The following is a 15,610-nucleotide window of genomic DNA, read 5'->3' on the forward strand; positions in this document are numbered from 1 at the left end:
TTGTGGTTTTGTTTTCAATCATTGCTGTAAGTTTGCTAAAAGCAGTGTGGCTGATTTTTGTAATATAACATTGACATCATATATGAAAAACAGACAAAACAATTACTTCAATATTGTTACTATAGAGAAAAAAGTAGGTCAGATGAGACAAACCAACCCTAATATGCCTCTTTTATTTCCTCTAAATAATTAATAGCAGCTGTTGGGTCTTTAGCAACACATATATTACCATAAAATGGTATTTTGCAGACAAGCACATTTTGAATAGGGAACCTCTTGTCTCAAACCCAAAGGGACCCTATCACCTTGAAATCTAGTCAATTTCAAAAGTGAATGAAGTTGTTCAAGCTGCACACTTGAGTCCCTCAGCCAGTTATAGTGGTTTATTATTATTAAACATTCATATTGCAGGAGTACCTAGAGGTTTCAACTAGGTCAGGGCTCCATTGTGCCAGGCACAGAATAAACACATCATAAATGACAGTCCATGCCTCATCATATTTCCCTATTTGAATGGGTTCTTTCTCCTCCTACCCATGCTGCTGAGTGGAAGAGCTACACAACAAGAGAAACTGAACAACCATGCAGAGACAATTCAAACATACACAAAGTGTTGCCAAATGCATCAGGGAAACAGGAGTATTCTTTCTCCCATCTCTTTCAGTTGTATAAGGTTTAGGTGTTACTTGTAACAAGATTAGGTAAAAAGTTTCAGGTAGAAGTATGATTTTTTTTAAGATGACAGTGTCCCTTTGATAGAAAACAGCAGAAATAACAGCTGAAGACAGCTTTGAAATGTTTAATAATAAGAGCTCTCCTTTCCCTGCCTTTCCACCTCTATGTATTATGCCTGTTTTAACAAAGTTCACTTCAGTTTAAGCTACAGGAGACCAACTGAAACAAAGTACTCATCAGAGCTGTAGGCGGGAAGCACACAGAAAAATAGTGTGAAAGGCTATGACTGCACAGAGGACAGAATGCTACATAAATAATGAAGGATGCCCATCAAAAGACACAGTGCTCATCTAAGCATTTCAATTATTGTTGAGAGATGCACAATCAATCATTCTAAAGCTAGAGTAGATTCTCCCCCTTTAAACAGGTAAATGATTTCTAGGAGTCTAAAAATCCTTACATTAGCAAAGCGTTTCAGAAAGCAAACTTTTGTTATAAAATACTCAACATCATGGGGTAGGGGGAGGAGTCAGTAAAGAGGTACTGAGCCCCCAGTTCTGCAATGAGCTCCAAGTGGGCATATCCCAGGGCCCATACAGAGCCGCACAGATCTCTATGTGGGTGCAGGAAACAGGTTGTATAGAAATCGCTGAACAGTATTAGCCTTCAGCTGCAGTGCAGCAAGCAATACTTTAAAATAGTATTTATATGCTTTTATAAAAAAAAATATTTCCCATTCATTGTCTCTTCCCTCTTTATTCCTACACACAGACACAAAGCGCCAAGGATCTGATCCTCCTTATCTTTATAGCTGTCATTTACATTGCAATATACATACGAAACAAAATATTACAATCCTGCCCCTGAAAGAAGGGCAACAAAAGTTCTGAGTTTTCTCCACTAACTAGTATTTCTGTTTTAAAATAAAATGTATCATATTATTATCATTAGGCAAGGGCACTGGAAATCCATTTCAGCATTTACCACCAATTGCTGAAGAGGACACTGACTCTAGTTATTCTTTCCATCACTGCCCTATTCTCTGCATAATTCAGATTCTGCACAAAATCTGGAGGCGAAATCCTGGCCCCACTGAAGTCAACTGCAAAACTCCCAGTGAGGTCTATTAGAGTTTTGCCATTGACTTGAATGGGGTCAGGATTTCAGCCAACACCTTTTAGAGGTTGCCTAATTCACGTAAAACAAACAGAATTAATCCCTCACTGCAGCTCAGGGCTGGTCTACGCTACAAAGTTAGGTCAGCTTAAGTGTGAAAAATTTCACACCCTGTGAGATGTAGTTAAGCTGACCTAATGCCCAGTGTAGACACTGCTAGGTCAACAGCAGAATTCTTCCATTGAGCTAGCCACAATCTCTTGGGGAGGTGGATTATCTTTGTCAACAGCAGAAGTGCCTCCTAGCCAGCATACCTAGTATCTACACTGAAGAATGACAGCAGCACAGCTACAACAAGGAGTCTGGTGGCACCTTAAAGACTAACAGATTTATTTGGGCATAAGCTTTCGTGAGTAAAAACCTCACTTCTTCTGTGTCACTGTTCCGTTTTAAGTGAAGACAAGCCCCTAGCTAACATCTCTCAGAATGGTGGAGTTACTACAGCAAAGAAAGAAACCCTTCCGTCACTGTAGTAAGCGCCTACACTACAGCAGTGCAGCTGCAGCACTTCCAGTGTAGACATACCCTCAGGAATCACACATGCCCTTTAAATAAAGTTACTGATCATGTGATGGAGAAAAAACATACCAGCCTCATGTCTTGTTCGCTGATGAAAAGGCGTCTGACTAGATGACCTGTGCATATATGTATCTGAGCTAGTTTTAAGCTCACTGTGTTCAAATATATGCATTGTTGTTTGTTGACTATTTGATAATATTTAAGTGCAATCATAGAGATAACCATTGGCGTTGGGCATTCTCCTTAGCTACCTAAACGGCCAATTTACTTTTACTATATTTCACACAGTGGCCTACTGATTTATTCTGCCTGAAGGGCCAATTTATTTATCTTCAAATATAGGCACTTAAAACCTAAACGCCTTCTGCAAAATGAGATTTAGGCTCCTAAATCAATTAGGTGCTGCAATGCTGAGTGCAGTAATGAGTAAATACCTTTAAAATCTGGGCTCAGGTGACTTAACGGATAATTAATACTGCAACAATACCCTAGCAGCATTAAAATGATCCTTCAAAAAGAACTCTGCCAGCCTGCCACCTGCCAAAATTTCCTTTTCTACCTCTTCATTGTTTGGGGTGCAGTATTACTGTAGTGTCAATATGTAACCTTTTTGGTAGGAGCATGTGAAAACTTAACATTCCTAGAGAGCACATATAGGGGATGCACACAAATAAATAAGAGAACTGAAGCCTTGGCGAGGCCCCTGTCCTTGGCAAGGGTTTTACTTTCCCAAGTACACTGAATCTGACCCTAAGGAAGACACACAAGCAGCTGTGGTAGCCCATCAAAACATGCCCCACCCTCCAGTTTTCATTTCTGGCAATACACATTTTGATGGGTGATAAAGTGTGCCCTCCTTAGGACCAGGGGAAAACTGGTGGAAGACCCTACTTTGACAGTCACCCCACACCCATAAAAGTGTGTCCCCTCAGGGGCCGAGGGTGAAAACTGAGGAGGTGTAGCCCAATTCTGATGGACTCCCCATGCACATCAAAATATGCAGCCATACATTACACTGTTAGTAATTAAGATGGTGAACTGCCACATTTTGATGCAAGGCACATTTTGACATGATGACCTCTCGAGGTCCCTTCCAGTCCTAGAATCTATGACATCACCAGTTTGCTAATGATACTTAGTTTTGCACCAGTCTCATCGATCTCACCCAGATGTTATACCAACCACTTCCCAGTGACTGACCCAAAACTTGACTTGAAGAGCTAACTGGCTGGCTGAAGCCCAATCCGGATAAAACTGGTTCTGCTGAGAGCCTGGGTAGATCACCAGAGGAAGTGGTGGCAGTTACATCTAGCTCCTCTAGGAGGGAGTGTGGCTATCTTTGTTATTAACAACCGATGAACTCTGGGCTATGCAGAGAACGATCAAAACAAAAACAATGAACAGTAGGCAAATAAGGCCATTATCCATCTTCATTACACAAAACTAGCACAGATCAATAAAATCTCTTACTATTACCTAAAAGGTGGCTATGATTGCACTGCAAAAATGGAGTGTTTATATACTGATAGCTACCTTGATGTAAAATCCGAGAGAAGACAAGGCACAGGTAATTTTTACCTTGACATGGCTTCATAAAGTAAACTACAGGTGAGGGGTATAGGGTTGACCTTTACTAGCTACAAAGAGGTTAAATCTGCCTGCCTTGTCTCCACTAAGATTTTACATGGAGGCAGCTATCTCAATATAAATATGCACCTTTTTGGCAATTAAAACAAAGCCACATGTTGTTTAAAGCAACATGTACTTTCTACTAGGGCTGTCAATTAATAGCAGTTAACGCATGTGATTAACTCAAAAAAATAACACTTTTTTTTTTAAAAAACAAGTGTTAATCACCCACCTCTGAAGACCGGACTTGGAGGCAGCCGGGCGAAGAGGGAGGCACTGGCTGAAGCGATTTGGGAGAGACGGTTAAACACTTTTCACGGGGGAGGGAGGAGCCCAGCTCCCCGCCGCCTGCACCATCACCACCCCACTGGATATGGACAGCCTTAGGGGTGAGCGAGGGAGGCCACCACGCAGGGTGCCATGCTCAGGAGGGCGCTGCTGCCTGCCTACAGGGCAGGGGTGCCCCTTCTCCCACCGCCAGGCTCCACTGCTACTTCCACAGCCCTCCCACTCTCACCATGGAGCTGACCCTGGCCAAGCTGCTCTGGACTGGGAGCCTGCCAGAGCGTCTGATGTCAGGGTGTCCCCATCCCCTCGTCTGTGTACACGGTCACCACTGAGCTGGGGTTAGGGAACAGGGGGAGCCTGTCTGCTGCTGCTGGTGGTGGCTCAGGAGTGAGTGCTGCTGCTAACACCTGCTACTGGCTGAAAAAGTGTTCAGGCTCATGAGTGCTTTGCTTAAAGAGACAACGCTCCCCCAACATGCGCACGCACGCATGCACACACACGCACACTTCCTCCCCAATACATACACACACACAAACCAAAATCTGATATGGTGCCCCTGGTGAGCTAGGAGTGGCCAGAGACCTGAGGGATGGCTGAGGGTTCTGGCAAGATGCAGCCCCCATGCGATATTGTAAATAAGAAACGGGCAGCATTATCTCCAGTAAATGTAAACAAACTTGTTTGTCTGAGTGATTTGCTGAACAAGAAGTATGTCTGAGTGGACCTACAGAATCTAAGTTTTACATTGTTTTGTTTGTGTGTGAAGTTATGTAAAAAAATAATAATTCTACATTTGTAAATTGCACTTTCACAATAAAGATATTGCACTACTGTACTTGTATGAGGTGAATTGAAAAACATTATGTCTTATTTATCTTTTTTACAGTGCAAATATTTGTAATAAAAAATAATATAAAGTGAGCACTGTACACTTTGTATTGTGTTGTAATTGAAATCAATATATTTGAAAATGAAAAAAGCATCCAAAAATAATTAAATTGTATTCTATTATTGTTTAACAGTGTGATTAAAACTGCAATTAATTGAGACAATTATCTTTATCTTGCGATTAATCACAATTATTTTTTTAATTGTTTGACAGCCCTATTAAATACATACAGCTTTACCACTTCCAACACTTTTCCTTCCCCTGGCAGCTGGTGTTAACAGCACTAATGACTATAGCTGTTGTTTTAGCAGACTACAGTCTCCTTCCATTCTCACTCTCCCCTGCAGCCAAAGACTCACATGGCTTAGACACATGAAATAAACTAGCCCATCAGCACAGACTAAAATTGGTGTTACATAAACAAATTACAATAGGCTGACTCAGGACACCACAGTTACTTTGAGTTTGTTATTGATAAGTTTTCATAACTGTGGAAGTCACTGATGCATTGACCAATCAATCCATTAGATTTATTTTTCTCTCTCACTGGAATACTGATATTCTGTAATGTGAAGTTCCAGCTACACAAGGTAACTTGCATCAGGCATGGTGACTGGAGAGACGCACAAAATCCTCAAACAAGTTACTTTTTATCCACAGGCCTTTTTCTTTGTTTGCTTTTTGCCCTCCTCAACCCACATCCACCAAGTTTTCAGCACCATGTACGGATAGGGTATGTCTACACAGCAAAGAAAAACCTGGAGCTGACCCATGAAGTTGTAATAGGAACAGTGAAGAAGGTAGGAAATAGATATAAATAATACCTTAGGTGGATTTGATTTCTCCCCCCCTCCCCACCACAAATTACATTACAAAAAAAGAGTTGGTCAGTGAAATGTGGTAACTAATTTTTTTTATTTATGTTTGAAGATAATTGTCAATGCCTACATATTCCACAATTCTGCAGTCACAGAAGCTTTCTATTTTTATAATTTTTAAAATATACATTTCTAGCTATAATATAGTTGCAAAGAAACCAGTCCAAAGCCTCATCTACATAAAAAAAAAGTTCTACTGCTTTACATATACCAATATAATCATAACCAGTACAACCTCCTATTGTGGACGCATTTGTACCAGCACAGAAGTGCTTATATTGGTACAGCTTATTTTGATACAGGAAGGGAAATATGGTATACTGGTATAACTGCATCTACACTAGGGTTGCACAAGAGTCACACCCCTAACTGATATAGTAATAGTGGTACAAAATTGGTATACAGACCAGACCCAGCAGTGAGCAGAGTATAAACTGACACCGCTTTTTGGTTTCTATTTGGATTCTTCTATCACATTCGGCACTGTGGCTATGGTCACACTTAAGTTGTCTACATTTAAAATGCTACAGCGGCGCTGCTGTAGCGCTAAGTTGTGCCTTTGTTGTGCTTCAATGTAGACACCACTTACGCTAACAGGAGGGGTTCTCCTGTCAGCGTAGGTAATCCACTTCACTGAGAGATGGTAGCTAGGTTGATGGAAGAATTCTTCCGTCAACCTAGCACTGTCTACACTGGGGGTTAGGTCGGCATAGATACGTCTCTCAGGAGGGTGGATTTTTCACAACCCTGAAAGACGTCGCTATGCTGATGTAAGTTCCCAGTATAGACCGTCCATGTGTAGTCTTCCCATGCCTGCAGATAGCCTGAAAAACCCTCACAAGTATGACTGCTCCATGTATCTCAATGTGGTGTTAATCCTGAAATCCAACAGTGATGATTTAAATATCAGCGTTTATTTCACTGCTGATCATTTTTAGCAAACAAAAGACGCTTATGTAGTTATCCCTCAAACCACCTCTCAAGCCTTATCTGGTGCAAGATGACCAAAACGTGTTCTACCCAGCAGCAAAAATCTCCCAGGCCTGGTCCACACTAACCCCCCACTTCGGACTAAGGTACGCAAATTCAGCTACGTTAATAACGTAGCTGAATTCGAAGTACCTTAGTCCGAACTTACCGCGGGTCCAGACGCTGCAGGCAGGCTCCCCCGTCGATGCCGCATACTCCTCTCGCTGAGCTGGAGTACCGGCGTCGACGGCAAGCACTTCCGGGATCGATCCCAGAAGATCGATCGCTTACATCCAGACCAGGAAGTAAGTATAGACGTACCCCCACTTCCCCAGTGACGACTTCTATAACACAGAATTGACTTGTCAATTTTCAATATAGATTGTGTAAGGGCAGAATAACATTAACTTTCATATTAAAATACAAACTCATTCAAGGTATAACACACTAGCTCCATTATTTTCTTATTTAAATAAAAACCTCCAATATTTATCCAGATCTGCTTCAGAATTTCCAGTCTGCCACATCAAACTGATGCAGAAACTAGGGAGCCTAATTGCAAGATTTAGGTCAGCTTGCATGTGGAATACGTGAGGCCTTGCATATAGACATATAGTTTCTAGTAACGATTCAATAATCCCCTCATCCTATTATGCAGCTATTTTACTTGTAGCTTCTAGCTTCCCTCAAACTCTGTGACAAAGACACTCTAGTTTATCACTTCTTTTGGAGAGATGTTTCCAAGTGAATAAGCCACCACCTCTTCCCTGTGGGGCAGGAAGCCAGTCACTGAATCAAAAGAATACTGGTTTATATTCCCCCAATTACACTAACAGAGTATTCTCCATTTCCTTCAACTATCAAGCCTTCTCAGTGCACACCAGTCAGGAGCTTGCCTTTCCTTAACCATACTGGAGTTATGTACCTAGACTTAGGCCACATCTACACTAGCAAGCTTTCAGCAGCACAGCTGTACCTATGCAGCTACGGTGCTGTAAGATCTCTTGTGTAGCTGTTCTATGCTGACGGGAGAGAGCTCTCCCACCAACATAGCACTGTGCCGGCAAAAGTTATGTCCATTAGGGGGGTGGCTTATTCCCACCCCTGAGCAACGTAAGTTTTGCTGACATAAGGGGTAGTGTAGACATTGCATTTTCAGTGAAATTTACAATTAAGGCTAAGGCTACAGGCTTGTACACATTATCACTTATGTTGGTTAAACTTGTGTCGCTCAGGGGTGTGAATAAGCCACCCCCTGAGTAACATAAGTTACACCGACCTAAGCGCCGGTGTGGACAGCACTATGTCATCAGGAGAGCTTCTCCCACCAACATAGCAACCACCTCTTGCGGAGGTGGCAGAGCTCTTTCCCATCAGCCTAGAGCACCTTCACCAGACATGCCACAGTGGTGCAGCTGCACTGTTCTAGCGCTTCTAGTGTAGACTAGCCTGGCAACAAATGTTATTAAGTCATTCCAATTTTGGAATAAAGTAGGATCCAAATTAGTTTGAAATAAATTCAAATCTGGTAAACAGATAAAGTGCTGTGGGACATCTGACCAGAAAATGTGATTGAGAACAGGCCCCACAGTATATACACAGTAAACATTTTGCCTTAAAAATCTGCAGGAAAGTACCATTCCTAGCTGTAAGCTAAGGCCCTGATCCTGCCAAGACTTATGCACATATTTAACTTTAAATATGTTAGTAGCCCCATTGACACTCCTGGGACTCTTCATGGGCATAAAATTAAGTACATGGCTCAGCCTTTGCAGGATTGGGACCTAAGCATACTAGTCCCTACAAAACCAAGCACTGTAGCCTGCCACCATTCTAACTGCTTTTTAAAATTAAAGAGACAACGATTGTCAAAAATAATGGAGAACATCCAGCTATTTTGTAATTTTTTTCCCTTCAGAAGTTGGATCCTCCTGCCAGTTTGTCATTATTGCACAGCTACGTAGATAAACCTAACAAAGTTTTCTGGCAGTGTGGAACTTTTGTTTGCAAATACAAATTCTCAGTTTACAAAAACAGTCACAGCAAATTCTTTCCTGTTCTAAATCATTTTAATTAAAACTAGAAAATCTGTAACCGCCAGGCACCACTCAGCTAATACATTCAATTTTCCTTAGCCCCTCCCCCTCCCCCCCGTAACATTATGTCCCTGGAAGGTTGTGCTGTAAATTTCCCGTTAGCATAAAGAATAAAATAATTCTGACCAAACATAAAATCACTCTTCAATATTTAAATAGCTTTCAAGTGAAAGTGTACTAAGAGTTATAACTTGTTCTTACAATTTGACAACAGAGCCTTGATTCAGATTTTGGCATCCAAACTGCCACTGAACTGCACTACCAATTAGACATGCATGAAGGTGCCAAGTATAAGTCCCATTCCCAGATGTTTACGTCTAGGTGCAGAACTTGTGTATGCTGTGAGTTGGGGGAAGGGCCCTATTGACATAACACACACCAATGACAGCAGGAAAAAGGACTTTCTGCAACTAAAGGATACATGACTATGTCACTAGTCACTACCATGAATAGCAAACACACCCAGGGAGTCATAGTTGTGTCTGCTGTAGGTATCTCAAGCATGTAGCCATCCTGAGCTAAAAAAAAAAAAAAAATCAGATACTATGGAACTCATTTTCAAGAGTGCTGAGCACTTACAACTCCACCTAAAGTCAACAGGAACTGAAGGTTTTCAGTAGTTCTAAAAGTCAGGCTGGTATCACGTTCTTTCGTTTTAAAAGCTACTGAGACAAAAGTTCCAACATAAACTCAGGCACACCTGGGTGTCTAAGATGCTGCAAAGAGTGCATATTATCCAGAAAGCAACTTTATGGCAGAATTAAGGTGGGGGCAAGGAAGGGAGGGCATACCTCTATTTATTTTAATAATGCTCTTTAATACTCCAGGCTCCTCCTATATTCAAACATTTGAGATCCTACAATATTACTGAATTGCCCTTAAGTCACTACCAAAAGCCTGCGATGTAATCTTTAAGACACATCCCCTACATACTCAATACATACTACCTGTCTCCTTTTATATGCCAACTCACTCATCCACACCTACCCCAAAAGTGCCCCTCTTTTCCTGCACTAGAGCATTCCACTTGTATCTCAGCTGTAGAGCATGATTACACCAGCAACAAATTGCATTTTCATGCCAATCACATTCTCATCTCACTTACATGCCCCACGAGTATTTAGATCATATCTAAATCATTGCACAACACTTTCATGGCTGACCTGTTCATGAGGTGCCCTGATAGAACATTTAGCGCGTGGACACCCAGGAGTCAAGGACTCAGTTTAGTGAAAAGGCTACAACTCCTATCAAACAAAGGTATGACAAAAGATAATAAGGTACTACAGGCTTGTCTACACTTACAGGGATGCTGTAGTGCTTAGTGAAGATGCTACGGCGTAGATATTCCACCTCCCCAAGAGGCAGTAAACTTTGTAGATGGGAGAAGCCCTCCCATCGCCATAGCGCTGCCTATACCAGGAGTTAGGTTGGTATAACTACATCGCTCAGAGGTGTGGATTTTCCACACTCCCGAGCAATGTAGTTATACCAGCATAAATTGGTAGTGTACACCAAGTCTATGTCCATCAAAGCTACTTCCTAGCACTGCCACTGGCCATGCCCCTGGCTAGTTACATTTCCTTCAGTATCATTTAGGAGACAGAGCAAGCAGTATTATGGAAGAGTGATGGGTCAGCAAAAAGAATACATACACACAGTTATGTGACTTCCCTTGTACTTATATTTGTTTGATCTATTAAATGTATAAATGTATTAAATGTATTTCATTATAAATCAAGCATCTTTACTGCAACAGCCTCCAACAAACACATGGCATGTTGCCATGTATATTTACATTGCTGTATAACAATCAAATGCCAAATAGTGTTTTCCATAAAGAAGAAAGAATGATTCCACACATTTGACATTCCCTTTTATTGGCTATTCTGTGCAATAACAGTCTTGTTTATACTCTAAGCAGTGCTTGTTATATAGAGAGATTAAGTATAATTCTACTGATGTATTCCCACCACTCAGAATAACTCCCTTCCAAAAAAAAAAAAAAAAAAAATTATTCACACTCATTATCACCATTATTCTGATGCTGAATTTTAAACCTCAAAATGGAAAGCAAAGGTCTGCAGAACAAACTTGTCAAATACCATTGTTTCCCATTTATTTCTAGAGATAAGATGCTCGATTTTGCCTTTGGCAAGATGTAGATGGGGAAGCAGGGCCCCATCTCTTGCAGCTGAAGGAATCTGAGGTCTGTTTGGGAGTCTGCAGGTGGAAGGGAGATGACAGCAAAGCCTAAAGGCCTGTGCTGCTTGCTATGCATCTTGCCCATCACAAGAACAGCTCACAATAGGGCATGCTCAAGGAGCATCAATCACCCAATGGCTTAATCCAGAGAAGTCTGGATCAGCAGTTTTGACTCCCAGGTAATTCGGATTGTCAGCCGATAAAAGCAAATACACTCAGGTCTGCCTGGGTAAGACTAAAGGTAACTTACTGCTTCCACACAGGCAGCTGAGGTGAGCTAGCTCGCCCCTATCTCAGATCGCTGCCTGAGAAAAATGACAGCCCCGTGCTCACTCCGTGCTTATTCATCTGAAAACTGAACAAAGTAACATTTAAGTAGCTCTTCCCTCCGGAGCAGAGCGGCTCTCTCACGCTCCGGTAACTCGCCGACACCACCATTGTCTTGAAGGCTCCCTACCCGCTTCCCCGGCCGTGATAAGATCATTGAGGAGGCTGCAGGAACAAAGGGCTTGAAGCTGCAGCAGCAGCCGGCGATCACAGGCTGGAATAAGCCGGCCACAGGGAAGAAGCATGCTCAGTGCGAAGTCCTGAGCCAGGAAAACAAGGTGCCCATTTCCAACGCAGTCCCCCGTGCACCGCGCGCCGGAGGAGGTGTACCAGGCAGACGCTATGGTCCAGGTTATAGACCCCCCCCCGCTGCCGAGCAATACATGAATAGCAGCAAAGGGGGTTGCCGGGGGGGGGGGGGCGGCAGCGGCTGCTTCTCCCTTCCCCCAACCCCGTCTCTGTACCTGATCCGGCTGCGCTCCTCCTTCCTTCTCCTGTCCTGCTTCAGCTGGACCCAGCTCGGGCTTCAGCGGGCTCCGGGCGCGGGGGGCCGGGAATCCAGCAGCGGAGAGTCACGCCCTCATGTCGGCCAGCCTTGCAGACCACCGGGCACTTCCTGCGCGACAAGAGAGCGAGAGAAAGCCCGCGGCTGGCGGCGTGCGGCGAGGAGGTTCCGCCGGCGGCACGAGCGCCCCTGCCATTGTCAGCCGCTGCCCGCAGACCCGCCCCAGCCGCTGGCAGCCCGCCCGCGCCCCGCGGGAGCTCGCGCGGAACCCGCAAACCTCCGCGCGCAGCCGGCAGCGCCGCGCGTGCTCGGCCCACGAGTGGCCGGGATCCCGCGCACCCCCCGCCGGGAAACCAGCCCCGCTCCGCAGGCTGCGCCTCGCGCGCGCCGTCCGTAAAGTTTGCAGCCGCCTCGTCTGCAAAGCTGCCCAGACGGAGCGGGAGGGTAGGAAATTGTTTGCGCCTGCACCGCGCCGGCTGGCTGGAGAGACAGGCTGATCCCCGCGCAGGGGGGAGCTCAAAGCGTACCGCTCCCGGTGGCCTCTGGCTGTTGGTGTCATGGCCTCGAGGCGCTGATAGTGGAAGGGGGTGGGGCTGGGGGGCTGCAGTTAATGGCTTGACTGAAACAAAGGTAGGCTATAAAATGCGAACTTTCGCTGCTGCCCGAAGGCTGCACTAGACAGCAATGCATATTTACTGCATGCTGGCTGATAACGGCTCCTGCTCACTGGCATTCCCCGTCCCATCAATCATGTTCACTCACACATAACAAGCCCAGACCCATCGCCACAGCTCTTAAAAGAAAAGCATGACAGGGCTAGCCGAAGCATGCGCGGTAGCGGCGTTTGCAAGATACCAGGTGGAGTGGGGCATATCGCAGCTCCTAATGGAGCCTTCGCTAGCGAATGGCCAGGATTAAGGCGTGTGTACATGTAGATACTTAATGCCAGAGTCCAGCAGGTCCAGAGGGATAGCCCAGCTAGACCGACCCTGAGGTTACCTCCTTTCAGAAATCAGCGAAATCTGAATAATGAAAAAAATCAATAACTAAGAGTCCCTGCGGATGCAAGAAGATGTATGTTTATGACCTGCCCAGATCCTTTGGGAATGCTGTGACAAGGCCCCTTAATCTTTTCTGATAATTAACCTTTCTATCCTATTATGCTTCATCAACTGCTCAATGCAGGAAGCAGTGTCAGTTCAGAGGTAGATAAGGTGTATCCTGTGTTCTGCCACCTCGGTGAGATCGCAGCTGTGGTGAAAAAGACAACCTCAGTGCGTGTGTACCCTCATGCCTCTCTTCCCCGTCTGCATAAATCCACCTTTGTGCTTTCATTAGCAGCATTTCCCCCCCACCCCAAGGATTTGTCTACAGTTGGAAATATCCCAAAAATAGCTATTCCAGAATAAGTCTCCATATAGGGTCATTAAATATACATTCTGGAATAGCTACTTTGATACCTTTCCAAGTGTGGGAACAACCTCACCCTTGCTGCTTCAAGCGTACAGCAAGAAGCCTGACCACGACATCGCCATCTGCAAATAATCCCATGAATCTTGGGTGCCAGTTCAAAAGTGCCTTATTTTATTTTTAAAAAATTATGAATTTGCTCCAGTCTTAATCCCAGCCTTCTCTAGAACCTCCCCCCAGTATTGCCAATCCCAAGCATTGAAAAACCATGGAGACAGGCCCCCAAAATATGAGGGTTTTTTAAAAAATATAAACACATTTTGGGTTATTTGTCATCACGTTTGAGGCTTTAGGGTGCAACCATGATAGCTAGAAACATATTTTTATTTTAAAATGAAAGGTGAAAGTCTCATGTAAGCAGGACCTGAGGCTTTACGAAAAATCTGGTGATAAAAAAATCAAATTCCTTTTTCCATATTGTCAAGGCAGGTGCAAGAGCCTTCTCTGCAGTTCCAGCCACTAAAGGTACATCTACACTGACTAGGTATGCTGATGTAGCTATATCGGCACAACCCTGTAGTGTAGATTAAGACCTGATCTGTACCTAAAACACACATTGACCTAGCTACATCGCTCAGGGCTGTGAAAAATTTCATGCCCTGTGTGACATAGTTAAGTCAACCTAACCCCAATCTACATGCAGCAAAGATAAAAATCCTGTCCATTGCTGTAGGAAGTGTCCACATGAAAGCACTATAGCAGCGTTAGCTGCAGCTGTGCCGCTGTAGTGCTTGTAGTACAGACGCCCCTAAGAAGTACCTTCCTGAACCGGTAAACCTCAGCCTCTCCATTTTATTTCAAACCCTATTTGAAGACTTTTCTCCTCTGTTTATACCTTTTCTGTTCTTCCCCCTGCGCCTGTCTAAACTTCAAATTTAGATCGACATAACTATGTTGCTCAGTAGTGTGAAAAATTCACATGCCTTAGTGCCATGCTCTGACAACCTAACCTCCGGTGTAATGCTTCAATCACTCTAGGTGCTGACACGGGAGGTGGATTATCTAGAGCGGTGGGGGGGGGGGGGATCTCTTCTGTTGCTGTAGGAAGCATCTACAGCACCAGTGGCATAGCTACAGCGCTCTAGCTGTGCTGCTGTAGCTTGCATAGCACAGACACGGGCTGAGTCTTATGGACGACTGTCTTAAATGTAGTCCAACAAAGCCACGTCTTAGTTACATAACCATCTGCTGTAATATAGGAAACAAAACACACTAATCACGGTTTTGTACTGCTAGTATTGTGGATGGTCGGTATGCAGGACACTATACAAGAAGTGTATGTTTTAAGTCTGTCTGATAGCCATTTATCTCCCAGCTCTCTCCCTGTCATTCCTTCTCTGTTCTCTCAGGCCCCCTCAACATTGGGAAAGTTTTTTAAAATGTGCACTGGTGTACCTACATCTCTACAGCATAGCCAGGCCTTCAGTGCTTCTGGCATGACATATGACCGCCAAATGGACATTTCCTATAGAACTCTGCCTATATGTGGAATATATACACCTGTCCTCATTCTTTCCTTAGTCATCAAATCCTTTTATTTGTTGTTTGCTATGTCATTCTTTCATTAGTCATCAAATCCTTTTATTTGTTATGTTTGCTATGTAAATAATCATTACTAACAATCACTGTACCAGGTGTAGTAACTGATTTTTCAAACACCGATGAGGCCATTTTAGGGGAGGGCAGAGAGAGAACATTTCATTTTTGTGGGGAAGGTGTGAAGCTTCCAAAAACACTTTAAAAATTAAAGGCAACAATTTGAAAGCAAATTTCAATAGGTCTTCCATCTGACTGAGTCGCCCTCCAATGCTTGTGATTTTTCAATCACTTAAAAAAATGCTGGTTTCCTCTCCAGTTTCTGTATGAAAGATCCACACAGACAGGGAAAACTCACTGGATATATAGGAGGAAACAATGAAAGTGACTATATACACAGTGTTGTCAAATACACAAAGTAACCAAACTGGAAAGGACTTTTGTCCCC

At 43.7% G+C, this 15,610-nt stretch overlaps 1 protein-coding gene across 3 annotated transcripts in view; it reads right to left on the reverse strand.

The window, feature by feature from the left end:
• Positions 1–15,610, reverse strand: part of LOC113407223 (volume-regulated anion channel subunit LRRC8D) — a 95,488-nt gene that overhangs the window by 64,218 nt on the left and 15,660 nt on the right. The window contains exons 1-2 of one of the 3 annotated variants that reach the window (XM_026655447.2): positions 12,684–12,715; positions 12,116–12,267 (exon numbers count right to left, since the gene is read on the reverse strand). The gene's annotated coding sequence lies outside the window, so the exon portion shown is untranslated. Of the gene's footprint in view, positions 1–11,574; positions 11,641–12,115; positions 12,268–12,683; positions 12,716–15,610 lie in introns of those variants that run through there. The other 2 variants (XM_026655446.2, XM_026655449.2) reach the window with 2 other exon arrangements.

This window comes from Terrapene carolina, unplaced genomic scaffold, assembly GCF_002925995.2.
Source record: "Terrapene carolina triunguis isolate 2854851 unplaced genomic scaffold, T_m_triunguis-2.0 Scaffold210, whole genome shotgun sequence".
NCBI classification, from domain to species: Eukaryota; Metazoa; Chordata; order Testudines; family Emydidae; genus Terrapene; species Terrapene triunguis.